This window comes from Mauremys mutica, chromosome 10, assembly GCF_020497125.1.
Source record: "Mauremys mutica isolate MM-2020 ecotype Southern chromosome 10, ASM2049712v1, whole genome shotgun sequence".
NCBI classification, from domain to species: domain Eukaryota; kingdom Metazoa; phylum Chordata; order Testudines; family Geoemydidae; genus Mauremys; species Mauremys mutica.
The window spans coordinates 75,247,985-75,269,166 of record NC_059081.1 but is presented as its reverse complement, the minus strand read 5'-3'; the positions used below and the strand labels follow the sequence as shown (position 1 = coordinate 75,269,166).

At 53.2% G+C, this 21,182-nt stretch overlaps 1 protein-coding gene across 1 annotated transcript in view; it reads left to right on the top strand.

Moving 5' to 3' along the window:
• Positions 1-1,868: 1,868 nt before the first annotated feature.
• LOC123378711 (butyrophilin subfamily 1 member A1-like) overlaps positions 1,869-21,182 on the top strand; it is a 272,728-nt gene continuing 253,414 nt past the window's right edge. The window contains exons 1-2 of the transcript XR_006582715.1: positions 1,869-1,932; positions 4,237-4,325. The gene's annotated coding sequence lies outside the window, so the exon portion shown is untranslated. The remainder of the gene's footprint in view (positions 1,933-4,236; positions 4,326-21,182) is intronic.

The window sequence follows — 21,182 nt, the reverse complement described above, 5'->3', positions numbered from 1 at the left end:
TTGGCTGGAAAGAGGGGGTGTCTGGACTGGGGAGAGAAAACAGCCAGAGCCCACATGGATGCAGGAGAGACCTAGCTGGACTGTGCAGAGGGAGGTTAGGCCTGAGGCCCTGAGAGTTTCCTGTGCTATGTTCAGATGCTCAATAAACCCCTCTCTTACACTGGCTGAGCATCACTGCAGTCTAGACATCGGGGTTGCATTCTTCCTCTGGGAGTAGAGGCCCCAGGGTCCAGAGGGAGGGGACTCCCTGAGGGGCCCATGGCAGACAGGCATGCTCAGGTCTCAGAGAAGTGCCTTTCACGGTGGCAGAGGGGCCTTTACCCTCGAGAGAGCGTGAATCTCCAAGAAGGGCTGTCACACTGAAGGGGCTTCCTTCCAAGGACTGTACGGGGCTGAGAGACTGCACAAGTCCTGGGAGGCAGTGACACCATCCATGGATAGATAAACAGAGGCTGGAAAGGGAGGTGATTCAGCAGTGGTGAGACTGATACTGGAACACTGCATCCCGTTCTGGTGTCCACATTTCAAAAATAACGTTTTAAAAACTGGAGAGGGTGCAGAAAAGAGCCATATTTGAGGAATGGAGAAGATGTCTTATAAGGAGGCATTGAAAAGCTCAATCTGTTTAGAGGAGAGCTGATTGCAGTGTGCAAGTGCCTTCGCAAGAGAAAACACCAAGTATTTAAAGGGCTCTTTAGTCTTGCAAAGAAAGGCATAACACGAACCAATGGCTGGAAGCAGAAATCAGAAAAATTCTCATTGGAACAAGGCAGAGATTTGTAAGAGGGAGGGTGATTCATCACTGGAACAAGCTGCCAAGAGAAGTGATGGATTCTGCATCTCTTGATGTCTTCCAATGAAGACTAGAGGCCTTTGGGAAGGTGCTTTAGTCAAAAAGAAGCTATTGTGATACACAGATGGGCTGGGATATGCAGGGAGTCAGATTAGATGCTCTAATGGTCCCTTCTGGCCTTAAGGCTACTAATTTATGAAAAACTGATGTTTTATTGTGTAGCGGCTCCATCCACAGACTGAACAGTCATTGAGTGCGGTGATCCAGGGGAAACAACTCAAACACCCAAAGAGGCTGGCCGGGGGCAGGACATCAGCTTTGAGGGGAGGGGTGGGTGTGGCAGTGTAGCAGGGTGAAACCCCTGCTCCTGGTTTGAAGGGGTTTAAAAGTGGCCTGGCAGGGCTTGAGAGCTGCTGCTCTAAAAGCTGGGTTGATTGGGGAAGTGGCTGCAGGTGAGGCCTGAGGAGGAAGAAGGGCCTGGCTGCAGGGGCTATAGGCAAGGTATCTAGGGTGAAGCAGGACTGGGGAAAGGCTGAGGAGCTGGGGAGCTCCAGCCTAGAAAGCCCCAGGCTGCGGCCTAGCAAAGGGCCAACAGGTACTGTGGGTTGCAGAGGGCAGCCCAGGGGTAGGCCAAGGCAGCAGGTCCAAACCCTCCTTTGCCAGTGATGAGTAGGCTGATACTGCAGCCTGCCCCAGAGTGTGGGGCTAGACAATGACTGGCAGTAGCCATATACTGAGGACAGGTGGATCACCAGCCTGCAGAGGGCGCCCCAGCACTGGAACGAGCTAATTCCCGGAGTCACCAGCAGGAGGCGCCGCAGGGGTGAGTCCGACCCGTCTACAGGCAGTGACATCACAAAGGCCTTTTGCAGGAACTCGGCCTATTGGGCAAAGGTGGTGGGGAGGGGGTGACCTCACAGAGAGACCCCGACATCAGCCGGGCAGGACCGAGGTGCAGGGTCAGGCCAGTCTCTGAGACCCCCCCCCGGCTTTGCTGCCGCAAGTCTCCTTCGCGAGGTCTCTCCTCGAGGGCTGAGAGAGAATTAGGATTCACGGCTGTGAGCATGAGGAGGAACCTCTGTGGAGTTTTCTCCTTTCCTGCCACTGACTGTGCCGAAAACAAACTTCCCTTTGACAAGGTGAGAGGCTGAGAGAGGTTTGGAACCTGTTCAGTCTGATCCACCTGGCGCAGGCAGCACTCTAGGCCCAGGAAACACTGGCTTCAGGTGCCAGAAGTTGATTTCCTACCTAGGATTTGATGGTTGGAATCCCTGGGGACATTGGGGTTTGTCCTTTTTGGTTTCCCTTTTCCTCTTTCCTCCCTCCTTTCGCCTCTTCTCTTGCTTCTTTTCCTGCTTTCCCCTGCTTCCCTCCCTCTACCAAGGAGGGGTGTGTGGAGTGCGGGCAGGGGAGGGGGTTGCTCTCATTGCGGGAGGTCCTCACCAAGAGGTGGGGCTGGATCTGAGAGTGATCTCCTCTGATGGTGACCTGGGCCGTCCTTTGGGACATCCGGTGAGACCCCTCAGCCTCCCGCCCCTCAGAGGGGCTCAGGGCTGATTGGCCGAGCAGGGGGCTATCGACAGCGAGGAGACTCAGGTCCTTTTGGTCTTTTTTCAGATCAGGCAAAGAAGTCACAACCAATCCAATGTACGGGATTAATCTTGCTGCTTCTCTCCATTAATTGTCTCTTGGCAGTTCATGATTTCCTCTAATGTTCTAAGTTTTCTAAAATACTTGCTGAATAATTACTATGAACCACTGTTGGTCTGTAGCTCACTTGAGAGCACTTTATTCTGATCAGTCAATGTATGAAATTCAAGATGTGACAGGTAGGTTGAAAGTCAGGAGCAGTGTTTCCTCTAATTTGTTGTCTGTGTGCGGAATGAATTGTGTTGTGCGCACCAATATGGAGGTGAGGTGTGACACATCACCTGTATATTGGTGCACGTTACAAAATTCATTCTGCACATGGACGGTGTGTGGCAACGCTGCTGCCGGCTCCAGGCCCCAGCACAGGACCATGGTGGCGCTGCCCAGGACCAGCGGCAGCACTACCAGCCCTGCTCTGCGGACTCCTGGCATCGCTCAGGGGTGGGGCATGGGCAGAAGGAGGCAGGACCTTGGGGGAAGGGGGGTGGGATAGGACCTGGGCCGCACCCCACTAGGGATGGCCCTGGTGGCAATATCAGGCCCACCCCCGTGGCAGGGCCAAGCTGGAACCAGGTAAGGCCGGAGATGGGGCGGGGGGGAAACTGCACAGGCAGGAGCCCCTGCCTGTGTGGTGCTAAAGATGGAGCTATGCAGCTTACCAGAATCTTTTTTTTGGGGGGGGGGGGAATGGGGGTGGCAAAGGGGGATTTGAACCCTGGTCTCCTATGTTCTGGTGAAATACTTCAAATGCTGTAAGAGAGCCAGCAGCACCGTGACCTCTTCCTGCTCTGGTGGATTGTTTTGTACCAAATGGCCTAAGCACCTCACTCCAGGTGAGGGGCTCCCAAGCAGACCAAGGTCCCTCTCTCCAAGCCAGACCTGGGTGCCTAAGCTCCAGAGAGGGGTGGGGCTCAGGACACACCCCTCATCAGCATTTCCCATTGGGGTGGAGATGCCCAGCATGCTGGGTTTTGTGGGTCCTACTTTCAGGCACCTCCTTCTTCCCATTGATTGTACAGGCGGCAAGGGGCCAGCAGTGGGAACCCCAGAGTGGCGGCAAGGGGCCATCAAAAATTGGCTCGCGTGCCGTAGGTTGCTGACCCCTGGCCTAGAGTCTCGCTCCAGTTGAACAAGTGCTGGGGCCAGGCTGGAAAGTGACTCTGCAGCAATGGCTCCTGCTCTGCCCCTGAGTGTCTGCGCGGCGCAGAGCTGCTGCCCCAGCGCCCCCAGGCTCCCCCCCCATTAGCAGTGGCTGTAGCTACTGGGGAGGACACGCCCACGGGACTGCAGGACAGTGAGCGGCTCTTCATGCAGGAGGGAGAGGGGGAGCCTGGAAGGGGCAGCTGGAGCAATCAGTGGGGAGGGAGGTGCCGGGCACCCAGCCTTGCCCAGCTCCATTCCCTGCAGAGTCCCCGCCCCCCACCGGGGGCAGGCTGACTTGCCTGGGAGAGGGGAGGGGCAGGGAGAGGAAAAGCCAGGTCCTGCCTCTGCCTGGTGCCCGCACTGCTGGGGAAAGGTGCTGCTGGGGGGACAGTGTCGGTGGATCCCCCAAAGTGGCTCCTTTGATTCTGCTCTTTTCTGGCGTTTGGCTCAGAAACTCTGTTCCTGGGAGAGTGTAACAGCGTCTGACGGGTTTCGTCCCGGTGGGAGAGGTCGGGTCTGTGCTGTAATAGCGTCACTGAGGCTTCTCCCAGCATGGCAGAGTCTAGAGGGACAGAGCCTGGGGGGTCGGGGTGTGAAATGGACTAACACTAATTCAGAAACCTCCCGAATTTCCCTTCTCACCCTGACAGGCTGCAGAATAACGACCCCGTTTTTCTCCAGAGCGTCCCATCTTCCCAGGGGCCGGGCCAGGGAAATGGCTGTGGTGGATCCAGCTGAGGTAGGGGATTTGGGGGAGCTGCTGGGGAGGGTTGTTGTTGAGGGGGAGGGTCAGGAAACACTCAGGGTGAGGTCGGGGGGACAGAGACTGATAAACCTGCTGGGACATGCTCAGCCTAGGGCCTGGTTTTGAACAGACCCATTGGGAGTGTGTGAACATTCCCCCAATTCTGAAGCTGGAAACACCCCCTTGGGCGGGGCTGGGAAAACAGAGCAGAGCACTGGAGCCTGAACCCCCCCAGGCAGAGACTGCGATGAAATACAAAGGGGAGGTGCTGGGATTCCTGTCCCTGTTCCCTGCACTGAGCTTTGCCTCCCACCTCAGCCTGTGCCTAGCAGGTGGGTGGGAAATGGGAAGACCCTGCCCTCCTCCGCCTGCTGGGAGGGACAAGGAGCTCTCCCCTTCTCTCTGTTCCCTGCAGCCTCCTGGCCCCTCTGGACAGGGTGGGGTGGGATTCTGCTCCTCTGGCCCTCCCAGACCCGTCCTACTGTGCTGCTTCCCCCATGAATGGTGGGGCTGTGGCGGAAGCAACAGGCACTGAGTGGGGGGCACCTGTTATTTCAGGGGCCAGTGAGCTTCGAGGAGGTGGCTGTGTATTTCCCCATGGGGCAGGGGCCTCTGCTGGACCCCGCTCAGAGAGCCCTCTACAGGGACGTCCTGGAGGAGAACTATGGGACTGTACTTGTGTGACGGAGCGGTGTGATGATGCAGTTCTGGCGGGACCCAACTGAGAGTGCCAAATCAGGACCAATTGCTTAAACAGGGCAGTCACAGCCCTAGGCTGGGGTTTTTCCACCTCTAAGGCAAACCAAACCAGCCAGACAAAAAGGACTTTGGTCTCACCCCACTGGCTAACCACAAGTCACACAAGCAATTTCCTTAGACACTCCAGTCTCCCAGTATCACCACCAGTACACTTGTCCTGGGGATAAATGGTTATGAAAACCAACACCCCAATAAAAGGAAAAGGTTCTCTCGATCCCAAAGGACCAAGCCCCAGACCCAGGTCAATATACACATCAGATCTTACCCACAAATCACGCTGTTGCCAATCCTTTAGAATCTAAAATCTAAAGGTTTATTTACAAAGGGAAAAAGGTAGAGATGAGAGGTAGAATTGGTTAAATGGAATCGATTACATACAGTAATGGCAAAGTTCTTAGTTCAGGCTTGCAGCAGCGATGGCATAAACTGCAGGTTCAAATCAAGTCTCTGGAGAACATCCCCCGCTGGGATGGGTCATTCAGTCCCTTGTGTAGAGCTTCAGCTTGCAGCAAAGTCCCTCCAGAGGTAAGAAGCAGGATTGAAGACAAGATGGAGATGAAGCATCAGCCTTATATAGGCTTTTCCAGGTGTAAGAATCTCTTTGTTCTCACTGTGGAAAATCACAGCAAAATGGAGTCTGCAGTCACATGGACAAGTCTCTGCATACCTTGCTGAGTCACAAGGCGTGTCTGCCTTCTCTCCATGGGTCAATTGTGTAGCTGATGGTCCTTAATGGGCCATCAAGCAGGCTAGGCAGACCTAACACCAACTTGTCTGGGAGGCTTCCCCCAGAAGCACAGCACAAACTTGAAATACAGACAGCATAGAGCCAACATTCATACTTCAACTAAAAATGATACAGACATACAGACAGCATAATTATAACCAGCAACCCATAATCTGGTCTTAGACACCTTAGATGACCCCCTTTATCTAAGATTTGGTGCCACTGCAGGACCTTGGTTGCAACCCATGTTCTATATGGTCCCAATTTATATCAATAACGTCACACCCCCAACGCAAAATTGATGCAGGAAGGGATGACAAAACATCACTGACTGCATCCCAAGAGCCCCCTTTCCTTGGGTCTGTCTCACTACAGCTAGTGTTGGGCTAGAGGCCGTACCAGTGTATAACAGAAATGGCCTATCAAAGTCATGTTCAATAACATGAATGAATCTCTTTACAAACTTAAGGTATAACTTGGTTAGCTTTTGCAGCGTGGTTCCTGTATGTTTCATGTGATCTTGCCAAGAGCTAAAGAAAACAGCTACTTTATCCATACCAGCTCTGGCCAATGTTTGGAACCCAATTAACCTTAAACCCATGTAGATATTGATGTTGTTCATAGTACAGGAATCTTGGCATTTAGCCAGGAAAGCAATATGGTCGTGTGCCTCAGTTTTCCCTTTCATACAGCACATCAGGTCTGGAATGTATTTTCCCCTGTGAAAAGTTCCAATACTGTTTACAGGCATTAACTGTGAAACATCAGTATTGCAAGGCCCTGTAACATAAAGTGTGTTTTCATGTATTCCTTTCAACATGTTTAAGGGATTTTCCAAAAGATTAGGCACATTGTACATTTTTACAGTTCTTGGCAATAGCAACACATTAGTTACAAAAATTAGCATTAGCAATAACAACAAATTCATTGCAAGTGTCCATTTACAATCATGTTTGTCATGCCACATCCTTGGCTCAATACCATTGGAGTTTGGGCATTTTAGGGTTAACCAGTGGCTTCCCTTTGCAAAATTCAGTCTTCTCTTTCCTTCTTGTTCTGCAGGATTAAACCCTGATTTCTTTTGCTTAACAGAATTCACTGGCTGATGGGGTGGGCCCTCTGTGCTAACAGCTATTAGCAAGTCTTTCTTCTCCCTGCCAGCCAAGTAATTCGCATCAATACAAACACTAGCTTTTAACTTCTTAGCTGCTATGGATTCCAAGGCTGGACTTTGTTTTACAGAGATATCCCACAAATCCAAAGAGTCTGAGGGTGAGAGCTGGCTTGCTCTCCCCTGCCTCCTTACGCATTCAGCCATAAAACTGTTTTGCTCTGAAACATCAGTAACTGAATCTGTCCTCAGACCCTGAAGCACAGACTGCTCACTTACAGAATCAGCATGGAGACATTCCTGTTCCAACACCATTGTCTTCCCAACAGGCTGGCCACACACAGCCTCGTGGTTATAGGGCTGCTCAACTTCCTTAACAGCTTCTACTCCATCTGAGACCTTTTCAAAGCTGCCCACACTGGATCTCTCAAAAGGAAAGTCAGTGGATCCATTCACAACAGAAAATTTCTGGCTGTTAGGAACTAAAACTTTCTTGATTAAATCACTTTCACACCCTTCAGTTGCAGTAAACTGCTTGCACAGGCTACCATGAGGATTCCTTTCCTTGTGAGCTTTTCTAAGCAGCAATTCACCCCTCACAGAAATTCTGCCCTTCCCTGCTTCACCCAGGGCTTGCTCTAAAGGAACACTTCCCTGAGCAACCCCAGATTCTTTCTGGGTCTTACTTACATTCATAATCACCTCAGGCCCATCAGGCAAATCTCTACACAATCCCCTTTCAGGCCAACTGATAGACTTCCTCGATAACAGGTTAGAAGCACTCTCCTTCCCTTGGCCATGAACAAGTTCAGGAATCTTTTCCTTTTTGCTACAAGTTGTCAACCTGTCAGTAGGTAACACAATTAAATCACCTTTTTGCTCCCCTTGTGCCCTGGCTAGGGTATCACCCTGATCAGACAGAGTTGCTACACCCTTTCCCAACCACACATTAGCAACTGGCAAACTACAAGCACCAGAATTGTCTGTTCTCTGGGATTTTGCTAAGACACTAACTGGATGCAACCTAGTTACAGTGCCATTCTCCCCAGCAGACACAAACTCAGGACCATTCCCTTCCTGGGCTTTAGCTGTATTTACAACCCACTCCGAGACAACTGAATCACCCTCAACCATCACAGGCTGAAAGGCACCTTCTGTCTGCTCCACAGACACAGAAGAGCCAGAGACACATTCTCCTTCACCAGACACACAGCTTGGGATCTCATTTCCCTTGTCCCAGCACACAGGGCTGTTCACAGACAACTGCTTGGAGACTGGGGTAGCTTCCTCCACAGGCAAGTCAACACCCCTGACCGACACAGGCACATTCCCTTCACTGTCACATTTCTCCACACAGGAAACAGGTAAGGTATAGGGACACTCATTTTCCACTACCCCTGTCTTCCCAAACTGCTGATTGGACAAAGCCATCAGCTCACAAGGCTGCCTAGGCTCCTCCAAACTTTCCCTACCAGGCACACTGCCTCTCCCAATAGATAAGCTGCTGCTTTTTTCACTACACTGAGCTACTTCCAGCAAATCACAGTTACCCATTTCAGGTTCACTTTTACAAGCTGCACTAGCCAACAATCCATTACCCATTACAGATCTACCCTCTTCTTCCTCAGTTAGGGCTTTAACCTGACCATCTACTTTAATCTGCTTCTGAGAAACATTTTCCTCATCCATGAGATCTTTCTGCTCTTGATCTAACTCCAGACTTCCTTCTGAGACATCAGACAGACATTCAGAAACTTCATTCACAGACACACTGCTTTTTGGCACAGACAAACCTTTGGAGCAACCCACCTCAGGCAAATCATTGCTCACAATAGACACAGGTTTAAGATCATTCCTCTCCTGTGACTGGCTACCGGGACTGAACAAAGCTTTAACATTTTCCCCAATTAAAAGATCTTTAGGCAATAACTTCCTGACGCCAGCTATCACTTCATGCTGAGCCCCATTCCACTCAAGGTGGATTCTGGCTAAAGGCACACGGACAGTAAACTCACAGAGGATCACAACATTCACACTCTGATTTGGTAAATAATCTTCCTCTTTGACCAGATCTGCTTTAACAAGAGTGATGTTAGAAGCCATAATTTGCCCTAAACAACTTTTACCATTGACTTTTACACTCTCTATGAATTTTCCATTACCACTCCCATACATAACACTGGCACAATTTAAGGGGTCACCCTCTGCTGAACACATAGTAACAGCATTGACATAAAAGGTGGCATTGTTGGGGTACATTTGGTTACTCCCAGACAACTGCTCAGAGTTATACAACATACCAACATTGTTACAAACTGGACTTTCAAGAGGATACAATTTCTGCTGTTTTTCCCTTGCTTTTTTGACTTGGAGCTGAAGTCTGGCAGTTTCTTGTTGCATCTTGTGAGGTTCCTGCTGCATCTGTCGAGTTTCCTCCTCAGTAGCCAGCAGCTCCAGACGCCCTTTTTCTTCTCTCTTAGCAGCCTCTTTCTCCAGCTGAGCCAAGACTTGCTTCACTTCCATTCGAATTTCTGCCAGTTTTTGCTCATATTCAAACTGCAGGCTGTCTCTCAAGGCTTGCCGTTTCTTTGCTTTTCCTGATGCTTTCTGTCTCATGGTCACTGATCTTTAACCAACCAAACTCTCAATCCCAAATTTAAAATTTGGATAGCGTGGGGTTCTGACCCAAAGCTTAATTGACCTGGTTCTGTGGATCCAAGCATGACTACGCCACTGTGACGATGCAGTTCTGGCGGGACCCAACTGAGAGTGCCAAATCAGGACCAATTGCTCAAACAGGGCAGTCACAGCCCTAGGCTGGGGTTTTTCCACCTCTAAGGCAAACCAAACCAGCCAGACAAAAAGGACTTTGGTCTCACCCCACTGGCTAACCACAAGTCACACAAGCAATTTCCTTAGACACTCCAGTCTCCCAGTATCACCACCAGTGCACTCGTCCTGGGGATAAATGGTTATGAAAACCAACACCCCAATAAAAGGAAAAGGTTCTCTCAATCCCAAAGGACCAAGCCCCAGACCCAGGTCAATATACACATCAGATCTTACCCACAAATCACGCTGTTGTCAATCCTTTAGAATCTAAAGGTTTATTCATAAAGGGAAAAAGGTAGAGATGAGAGGTAGAATTGTTTAAATGGAATCAATTACATACAGTAATGGCAAAGTTCTTAGTTCAGGCTTGCAGCAGTGATGGAGTAAACTGCAGGTTCAAATCAAATCTCTGGAACATCCCCCGCTGGGATGGGTCCTCAGTCCCTTGTGCAGAGCTTCAGGTTGTAGCAAAGTCCCTCCAGAGGTAAGAAGCAGGATTGAAGACCAGATGGAGATGATGCATCAGCCTTATATAGGCTTTTCCAGGTGTAAGAACCTCTTTGTTCTAACTGTGGAAAATCACAGCAAAATGGAGCCTGCAGTCACATGGACAAGTCTCTGCATACCTTGCTGAGTCACATGGCGTGTCTGCCTTCTCTCCATGGGTCAATTGTGTAGCTGATGGTCCTGAATGGGCCATCAAGCAGGCTAAGCAGAGCTAACACCAGCTTGTCTGGGATATCACCCAGAATCACATCACCAACTTGAAATACAGACAATATAGAGCCAATATACATAACTTCAACTAAAAATGATACATGGACACAGACAGCATAATCATAACCAGCAACCCATAACCTGGTCTTAGACACCTTATATGACCCCCTTTACCTAAGATTTGGTGCCACTACAGGACCTCGGTTGCAACCCATGTTCTATATGGTCCCAATTTATATCAATAACGTCACAACTTGGCATTGTATGATGGAGGGGCTCGCCCTCAACTAAGTAGCACTCTGTCATAGGTTTATTCCCCACTTTGAACTTTAGCGTCCACAAGATGGGGACCTGCATGGACTCTTCTAAACTTAAATCCTAGTTTAGATCTGGTAAAGCTGCCACCAGCCAGGTTTTTAGTGTCTGGCACACTCCCTGTTCCCCCAAACTTTCCCTGGGGAACACAAATCCAAACTCCTTGAATCTTAACACAAAGGGAAATAATCCATTCCCCCCACCTTCTTCCCCCACCCCTAGTCCTTGAGAGAGATACCTTGATTCAAACTCCTTGAATCAAACAAAGAGGAATTCACTTTTCCCCCCTCCCCTTCCCCTGAAAATCCAACCAAGGGAAGAAATCAATCAAGTTCTAAAAAGAAAAGATTTTATTAAAAGAAAGAAAGTACACTATCTCTGTAACACCAGGATGAAAAATATACAGGGTCTAGCATATAAACCTGGAGAGACTTCCCCCCTCCTTCCTCAGAATAATCAAAGTAACAGCAAACAGAAATAAAGATATTTCTTCAGCAAACACACAATTGCAAATGCAGAAATTAATTAGAAGACTAATATGCCTTTCTAATAATCAGTATACTGGATAATAGGAAATACTTCAGGAAAACTTGAAGAGCTTGAAGATAGCAGATTGGCTGGCGGAGAGGGGCGGATAGCAGGGTGGCTGGTGGAGAGGGGCGGATAGCGGATTTGATGGCGGAGAGGAGCGGATGGCAGATTGGCTGGCGGAGAGGAGCGGATGGCAGATTGGCTGGCGGAGAGGAGCGGATGGCTGATTGGCTGGCGGAGAGGAGCGGATGGCTGATTGGCTGGCGGAGAGGAGCGGATGGCAGATTGGCTGGCGGAGAGGAGCGGATGGCAGATTGGCTGGCGGAGAGGAGCGGATGGCAGATTGGCTGGCGGAGAGGAGCGGATGGCAGATTGGCTGGCGGAGAGGAGCGGATGGCAGATTGGCTGGCGGAGAGGGGCGGATAGCAGATTGGCTGCCGGAGAGGAGCGGATAGCAGCGTGGCTGAGACAGGAGCGGAGAGGAGATTGGCTGGCGGAGTGGCGCGGATTGCAGATTGGCTGGCGGAGAGGGGCGGATAGCAGGGTGGCTGGCGGAGAGGGGCGGATAGCAGATTGGCTGGCGGAGAGGGGCGGATAGCAGATTGGCTGACACAGGAGCGGATAGCAGAATGGCTGGCGGAGAGTAGCGGATAGCAGACTGGCTGGTGGAGAGGGGCGGATAGCAGGGTGGCTGACACAGGAGCGGATAGCAGGGTGGGTGGCAGAGGGGAGCAGATAGCAGATTGGCTGGCGAAGAGGGTGGTTGGCGGAGAGGAGCGTATAGCAGGGTTGCTGGCGGAGAGGAGCGGATAGCAGATTGGCTGGCGGAGAGGAGCGGATAGCAGGGTGGCTGGTGGAGAGGAGCGGATAGCAGGGTGGCTGGCGGAGAGGGGCGGATAGTAGGGTGGCTGGCGGAGAGGGGCGGATAGCAGGGTGGCTGGCGGAGAGTAGCGGATAGCAGATTGGCTAACACAGGAGCGGATAGGAGGGTGGCTGGCGGAGAGAAGCGGATAGCAGATTGGCTGGCGGAGAGGAGCGGATAGCAGGGTGGCTGACACAGGAGCGGATGGCAGATTGGCTGTTGGAGAGGAGCGGATAGCAGATTGGCTGGCAGAGATGGGCGGATAGAAGGGTGGCTGGCGGAGATGGGCTGACAGCAGATTGGCTGGCGGAGAGGAGCGGATAGCAGATTGTTTGGCGGAGAGGAGCGGATAGCAGTGTGGCTGACACAGGAACAGATAGCAGATTGGCTGGCCTAGAGCAGCTGATAGCACATTGGCTGTTGGAGAGGAGCGGATACCAGATTGGCTAGCGGAGAGGAGCGGATAGCAGGGTGGCTGGCACAGGAGCGGATAGCAGGGTGGCTGTCGGAGAGGAGCGGATAGCAGATTGGCTGGCGGAGTGGGGCGGATAGCAGAATGGCTGGCAGAGAGTGGCGGATAGCTGGGTGGCTGGCGGAGAGGGGCGGATAGCTGGGTGGCTGTCGGAGAGGAGCGGATAGCAGATTCGCTGGCGGAGAGGAGCGGATAGCAGGGTGGCTGACACAGGAGCGGATAGCAGATTGGCTGGCGGAGGGTAGCGGATAGCAGACTGGCTGGTGGAGAGGGGCGGATAGCAGGGTGGCTGACACAGGAGCGGATAGCAGGGTGGGTGGCAGAGGGGAGCGGATAGCAGATTGGCTGGCGAAGAGGGTGGTTGGCGGAGAGGAGCGTATAGCAGATTGGCTGGCGGAGAGGAGCGGATAGCAGATTGGCTGGCGGAGAGGAGCGGATAGCAGGGTGGCTGGCGGAAAGGAGCGGATAGCAGGGTGGCTGGCGGAGAGGGGCGGATAGTAGGGTGGCTGGCGGAGAGGGGCGGATAGCAGGGTGGCTGGCGGAGAGTAGCGTATAGCAGATTAGCTAACACAGGAGCGGATAGGAGGGTGGCTGGCGGAGAGAAGCGGGTAGCAGGTTGGCTGGTGGAGAGGAGCGGAGAGCAGGGTGGCTGGCGGAGAAGAGCGGATAGCAGATTGGCTGACAAAGGAGCGGATAACCAATTGGCTGGCAGAGAGGACCCGATAGGAGATTGGCTGGCGGAGAGGAGCGTATAGCAGATTGGCTGGCGGAGAGGAGCGGATAGCAGATTGGCTGGCGGAGAGGAGCGGAGAGCAGGGTGGCTGGCGGAGTGGGGCTGATAGCAGGGTGGCTGGCGGAGAGGGGCGGATAGCAGGGTGGCTGGCGGAGAGGGGCGCATATCGGATTGGCTGGCGGAGAGGGGCGGAGAGCGGATTGGCTGGCGGAGAGGAGCGGATAGCAGATTGGCTGGCGGAGAGGAGCGGATAGCAGATTGGCTGGCGGAGAGGGGCGGATAGCAGGGTGGCTGGCGGAGAGGGGCGGATAGCAGGGTCGCTGGCGGAGAGGGGTGGATAGCAGGGTGGCTGACACAGGAGCGGATAGCAGATTGGCTGGCGAAGAGGGGCGGATAGCAGGGTGGCTGGTGGAGAGGGGCGGATAGCGGATTTGATGGCGGAGAGGAGCGGATAGCAGATTGGCTGGCGGAGAGGAGCGGATGGCAGATTGGCTGGCGGAGAGGAGCGGATGGCAGATTGGCTGGCGGAGAGGGGCGGATAGCAGATTGGCTGCCGGAGAGGAGCGGATAGCAGCGTGGCTGACACAGGAGCGGAGAGGAGATTGGCTGGCGGAGTGGCGCGGATTGCAGATTGGCTGGCGGAGAGGGGCGGATAGCAGGGTGGCTGGCGGAGAGGGGCGGATAGCAGATTGGCTGGCGGAGAGGGGCGGATAGCAGATTGGCTGGCGGAGAGGAGCGGATAGCAGATTGGCTGGCGGAGAGTAGCGGATAGCAGACTGGCTGGCGGAGAGGGGCGGATAGCAGGGTGGCTGACGGAGAGGGGCGGATAGCAGGGTGGCTGAGGGAGAGTGGAGGATAGCAGATTGACTTGCGGAGAGGAGCGGATAGCAGATTGGCTGGCGGAAAGGAACGGATAGCAGATTGGCTGGTGGAGAGGAGCGGATAGCAGATTGGCTGGCGGAGAGGAGCGGATAGCAGATTGGCTGGCGGAGAGGGGCGGATAGCAGATTGGCTGTCGGAGAGGGGCGGATAGCAGATTGGCTGTCGGAGAGGGGCGGATAGCAGATTGGATGCCGGAGGGGGGCGGATGGCAGATTGGCTGGAGGAGAGGAGCGGATGGCAGATTGGCTGGAGGAGAGGGGCGGTAGCAGGGTGGCTGGCGGAGAGGGGAGGATAGCAGGGTGGCTGGCGGAGAGGAGCCGATAGCAGATGGCTGGCGGAGAGGAGCCGATAGCAGATTGCTGGCGGAGAGGGGCGGATAGCAGATTGGCTGTCGGAGAGGGGCGGATAGCAGATTGGATGCCGGAGGGGGGCGGATGGCAGATTGGCTGGAGGAGAGGAGCGGATGGCAGATTGGCTGGAGGAGAGGGGCGGTAGCAGGGTGGCTGGCGGAGAGGGGAGGATAGCAGGGTGGCTGGCGGAGAGGGGCGGAAAGCAGATTGGCTGGCGGAGAGGAGCCGATAGCAGATTGGCTGGCACAGGAGCGGATAGCAGGGTGGCTGGTGGAGAGGAGCGTATAGCAGGGTGGCTGGCGGAGAGGAGCGTATAGCAGGGTGGCTGGCGGAGAGGAGCGGATAGCAGATTGGCTGGCGGAGAGGAGCCGATAGCAGATTGGCTAACACAGGAGCGGATAGTAGGGTGGCTGGCGGAGAGGAGCAGATAGCAGGGTGGCTTGCGGAGAGGAGCGGATAGCAGGGTGGCTGGCGGAGAGGAGCGTATAGCAGGGTGGCTGGCGGAGAGGAGCAGATAGCAGATTGGCTGGCGGAGAGGAGCGGAGAGCAGGGTGGCTGGCGGAGAGGGGCAGATAGCAGGTTGGCTGGCGGAGAGGGGCGGATAGTTGGGTGGCTGGCGAAGAGGGGCGGATAGTTGGGTGGCTGGCGGAGAGGAGCGGATAGCAGGGTGGCTGGCGGAGAACAGCGGATAGCAGATTGGCTGACACAGGAGCGGATAGCAGATTGGCTGGCGGAGAGGAGCCGATAGCAGATTGGCTGACACAGGAGCGGATAGCCAATTGGCTGGCGGAGAGGAGCCGGTTAGCAGATTGGCTGGCGGAGAGGAGCCGATAGCAGATTGGCTGGCGGAGAGGAGCCGATAGCAGATTGGCTGACACAGGAGCTGATAGTAGGGTGGCTGACACAGGAGCGGATAGTAGGGTGGCTTGCGGAGAGGAGCGGATAGCAGATTGGCTGGCAGAGAGGAGCGGATAGCAGGGTGGCTGACACAGGAGCGGATAGCAGATTGGCTGTTGGAGAGGAGCGGATAGCAGATTGGCTGGCAGAGATGGGCGGATAGAAGGGTGGCTGGCGGAGATGGGCTGACAGCAGATTGGCTGGCGGAGAGGAGCGGATAGCAGATTGTTTGGCAGAGAGGAGCGGATAGCAGTGTGGCTGACACAGGAACGGATAGCAGATTGGCTGGCCTAGAGCAGCTGATAGCAGATTGGCTGTTGGAGAGGAGCGGATACCAGATTGGCTAGCGGAGAGGAGCGGATAGCAGGGTGGCTGGCACAGGAGCGGATAGCAGGGTGGCTGTCGGAGAGGAGCGGATAGCAGATTGGCTGTCGGAGAGGAGCGGATAGCAGATTGGCTGGCGGAGTGGGGCGGATAGCTGGGTGGCTGGCGGAGAGGGGCGGATAGCTGGATGGCTGTCGGAGAGGAGCGGATAGCAGATTCGCTGGCGGAGAGGAGCGGATAGCAGGGTGGCTGACACAGGAGCGGATAACAGATTGGCTGGCCGAGAGAACCGGATAGCAGTTTGGCTGTCGGGGAGGAGCGGATAGCAGATTGGCTGGCGGAGAGGAGCGGATAGCAGGGTGGCTGGCGGAGAACAGCGGATAGCAGATTCGCTGGCGGAGAGGAGCGGATAGCAGGGTGGCTGACACAGGAGTGGATAGCCAATTGGCTGGCGGAGAGGAGCCGGTTAGCAGATTGGCTGGCGGAGAGGAGCCGATAGCAGATTGGCTGGCGGAGAGGAGCCGATAGCAGAATGGCTGACACAGGAGCTGATAGTATGGTGGCTGACACAGGAGCGGATAGTAGGGTGGATTGCGGAGAGGAGCGGATAGCAGATTGGCTGGCAGAGAGGAGCGGATAGCAGGGTGGCTGACACAGGAGCGGATAGCAGATTGGCTGTTGGAGAGGAACGGATAGCAGATTGGCTGGCAGAGATGGCCGGATAGAAGCGTGGCTTGCGGAGAGGGGCTGACAGCAGATTGGCTGGCGGAGAGGAGCGGATAGCAGATTGTTTGGCGGAGAGGAGCGGATAGCAGTGTGGCTGACACAGGAACGGATAGCAGATTGGCTGGCCTAGAGCAGCTGATAGCAGATTGGCTGTTGGAGAGGAGCGGATACCAGATTGGCTAGCGGAGAGGAGCGGATAGCAGGGTGGCTGGCACAGGAGCGGATAGCAGGGTGGCTGTCGGAGAGGAGCGGATAGCAGATTGGCTGTCGGAGAGGAGCGGATAGCAGATTGGCTGGCGGAGTGGGGCGGATAGCAGAATGGCTGGCGGAGAGTGGCGGATAGCTGGGTGGCTGGCGGAGAGGGGCGGATAGCTGGGTGGCTGTCGGAGAGGAGCGGATAGCAGATTCGCTGGCGGAGAGGAGCGGATAGCAGGGTGGCTGACACAGGAGCGGATAACAGATTGGCTGGCCGAGAGAACCGGATAGCAGTTTGGCTGTCGGGGAGGAGCGGATAGCAGATTGGCTGGCGGAGAGGAGCGGATAGCAGGGTGGCTTGCACAGGAGCGGATAGCAGGGTGGCTGGCGGAGAGGAGCGTATAGCAGATTGACTGGCGGAGAGGAGCAGATATAAGATTGGCTTGGGGAGAGGAGCGGATATCAGGGTGGCTGACACAGGAGCCGATAGCAGGGTGGCTGACACATTAGCGGATAGCAGAGTGGCTGATGGAGAGGAGCGGATAGCAGGTGGCTGACGGAGAGGAGCGGATAGCAGATTGGCTGGCGGAGAGGAGCGGATAGCAGGTTGGCTGACACAGGAGCGGATAGCAGGGTTGCTGGCAGAGAGGAGCGGATAGGATATTGGCTGGCGGAGAGGAGCGCATAGAAGATTGGCTGGCGGAGAGGGGCGGACAGCCGGGTGGCTGGCAGAGAGGGGAGGATAGCAGGGTGGCTGACGGAGAGGGGCGGATGGCAGATTGGCTGGCGGATAGGAGGGGATAGCAGATTGCCTGGCGGAGAGGAGCGCATAGAAAATTGGCTGGCGGAGAGGGGCGTACAGCAGGGTGGCTGGCGGAGAGGGGCGGACAGCAGGGTGGCTGGCAGAGAGGGGCGGATGTCGCATCGCAGGCGGACCTGGATATATGCTCAACAGTCAGTATGATTGGATAGCAGAGCCATTTATTTCTCTCCAGCATACATCTTTATACTCTTAAAGCAGGCAAAAGTCCTGGCGTGGCCAGCAAGCAATTATTTTCCAGGGGCTCTGGCTCCTCGGCGTCTGGGCGCGTCTCGTGTGGCTCTTCCGGATCTGTCTGTTGTTGCGCCCGAGGACGCAGCCAAGGCCGGACCCACTTCGCCGGAATCCACCTTGCTTACTGAATTCCCATTTCCCATGCAACTTATCTAATCCCATTTAGGCCACCTGGCATTTGCCTCGCTCTGGCAGTTCCCTACTTTCTCATAACAACTTTATCTAATCCCTCTGTTCTCGTAACCACGCAACTGTAACTTTCCACCAAAGCAGCATAGGGAAGATGAGACCGGACATCTCCCCCCTATTCTTAAACACAAAAAAATTAAAAACATCCAATAAACTACACCAAACTTATAACAAAAGGCATACAAACAAAACAAAAATATTAATATACCTTATGCTACAAAGCTCACCTATAACCATGCAATTCATAACATACAACACCAACAACATCAAACAAAACAAAACATAAAACATCAAAATACAACAACAACAAAAAACCAATAAATTCTGCAGGATTCCCCCATACTCTATTGCACACCAAATTGTGACAAATTTCTGTTACCAATTCATCCCTCATATGTCAGGTGATCAAACTGACACTGAGGGAGGGGGGGTCCTAAAAAAAACACAACATAAACCACATAAAAATCTTAACAACACAACAATAATTCTGGCCAGAAACAAACATAAAACATAAAACATAAATTTAAACTCCATAATAAATGCATGGTCCTTATTAAATACTATGCAGCTAACACCAATTTCTTTAATATCTAAAAAACAAAAACAAAACTACCCCTACTGGGCAAGCAATCATTACATACAATATACAAATACCCTTATCACTACCAGGCAAAAAAAAAAGAAAAATTACATCATCAATTAAATCATTTACAATAATACAATTGCTTCCTAACTTACCTCTAAAATCCAAAGCTAATCACAGCTTAAAATTTCTTACTATCAACATCTACTTATAAACACTAAAAAAACCAAAATATCACCACTTATATGCCCATAAAACCTAATACAAGCTCAATTACATAGCACTATATACATTCTTCAGCTAATGCAACAAAATTATTCATAGCCAAACAATTACAAACTAATTTCTTAGCCTAAATTTATTTACAAAAATTTCAAAAACACCAAAAACTTTTCTCTTAGCATCTTTACAAAATCCAACTGCTATTCCCTCTAGCAACCATGGAGTTAACTTTGTACTCTCCTTAAAATTTACTAGCTTGTCTTCCAACAGCCTTTCTCAACTTAAATCACCATTCCAAGTATCCCCCTGAATATTTGAAATTCTCAAGCTTTTGTCTGTAGCCTGGCCGCCTGGGCCTGATCCTTTTTTCCTCTCCCGATTCTCTGCCTATTGCCTGCCTGCCTGGGCCCGATCCTTTTTTCCTTTCCAAGTTCTCTGCCTATTGCCTGCCTGCCTGGGCCCGATCCTTTTTTCCTTTCCAAGTTCTCTGCCTATTGCCTGCCTGCCTGGGCCCGATCCTTTTTTCCTCTTGCTAAACCGTTCCTTTCATGAATATCAACTTATCCCACTATCAATTTAGCTAGGAGGGTGTACTTCTTAACTAGCCCCCACCCTTCTAGTCTCTACTGCGAGCAATTATCTGTATTTTCCCACCATGGGGGCTACATTCTCATGCATATAACTTTAATTACAACATCTGCAATCAACCTATCTATTTTAAATATAGGCTACATCTAGTATAAAGCAATCTACAACAACCAATAATCAGCACATAACACAAGATTAACAAAAATCTAATAAGGCTAACAAAAACACTTTACATAAAGGTACTTTGGGTCACATAAATTCAAAGCCATTCTCCCAAATTACCTAAATTTATGCCTAAATAACCTACAACTCCCCCCTTGAGAATACTCAGCAAACCCTTTGGCTGAGTTTTCTCAAACTTAAAAAACAACAAACAATTAAACTCTAGAAAGCTGGGGTAATTAGTTCCACAATCATCCTCCCCATGAACCCAGCAGGGGTTCGGTATATGAGAGCCCTCACCCCCCAACCCAACCGGTCCACATGCTGGGGTTAGCAATGGGGGGGGGGTAATACCACTTACAATCCAATTGTGGGGGGGGCAATAGGCGGATAGCAGGGTAGCTGACGGAGAGGGGCGGATAGCAGATTGGCTGGCGGAGAGGGGCGGATAGCAGATTGGCTGGCGGAGAGGGGCGGATCGCAGATTGGCTGGCGGAGAGGAGCAGATAGCAGATTGGGTGGCGGAGAGGAGCAGATAGCAGATTGGCTGGCGGAGAGGGGCGGATAGCAGATTGGCTGGCGGAGAGGAGTGGATAGCAGGTGGCTGACGCAGGAGAGGATAGCAGGGTGGCTGGCGGAGAGGGGCGAATAGCAGATTGGCTGGCGGAGAGGGGCGAATAGCAGATTGGCTGGCGGACAGGGACGGATAGCAGATTGGCTGCCGGAGAGGAGCGGATATCAGGGTGGCTGACACAGGAGCGGATAGCAGGGTGGGTGGCGGCGGGGAGCGAATAGCAGATTGGCTGGCGAAGAGGAGCGGATAGCAGGGTGGCTGACACAGGAGCGGATAGCAGGGTGGCTGGCAGAGAGGAGCGGATAGCAGATTGACTGGCAGAGAGGAGCGGATAGCAGATTGGCTGGGAAAGAGGAGCGGATAGCAGATTGGCTGGCGGAGAGGAGCGGATAGCAGGGTGGCTGACACAGGAGTGGATATCACAGTGGGTGACGGAGAGCAGCGGATAGCAGATTGGCTGGCGGAGAGGAGCGGATAGCAGGGTTGCTGGCAGAGTGGAGTAGATAGCAGTCTCGCTGACACAGGAGCGGATAGCAGGGTGGCTGGCAGAGAGGAGCGGATAGCTGTGTGGCTGGCGGAGATTAGCGGATAGCAGATTGGCTGGCGGAGAGGAGCGGATAGCAGGGTGGATGACACAGAAGAGGATAGCAGGGTGGATGGCGGAGAGGAGCGGATAGCAGGTTGGAAGGCGGAGAGGAGAGGATAGCAGATTGGCTGGCGGAGAGGAGCGGATAGCAGGGTGGCTGACACAGGACCGGATAGCAGATTGGCTGGCGGAGAGGAGCAGATAGCAGATTTGCTGGCGGAAAGGGGCGGATAGCAGCGTGGCTGGCGGAGAGGAGCGGATAGCAGGGTGGCTGGCGGAGAGGGGCGGATAGCAGATTGGCTGGCGGAGAGGAGCGGATAGCAGGGTGGCTTACACAGGAGCGGATAGCAGATTTGCTGGCGGAGAGGAGCGGTTAGCAGGGTGGCTGGCGGAGAGGGGCGGATAGCAGGGTGGGTGGCGGAGAGGGGCGGATAGCAGATTGGCTGGCGGAGAGGGGCGG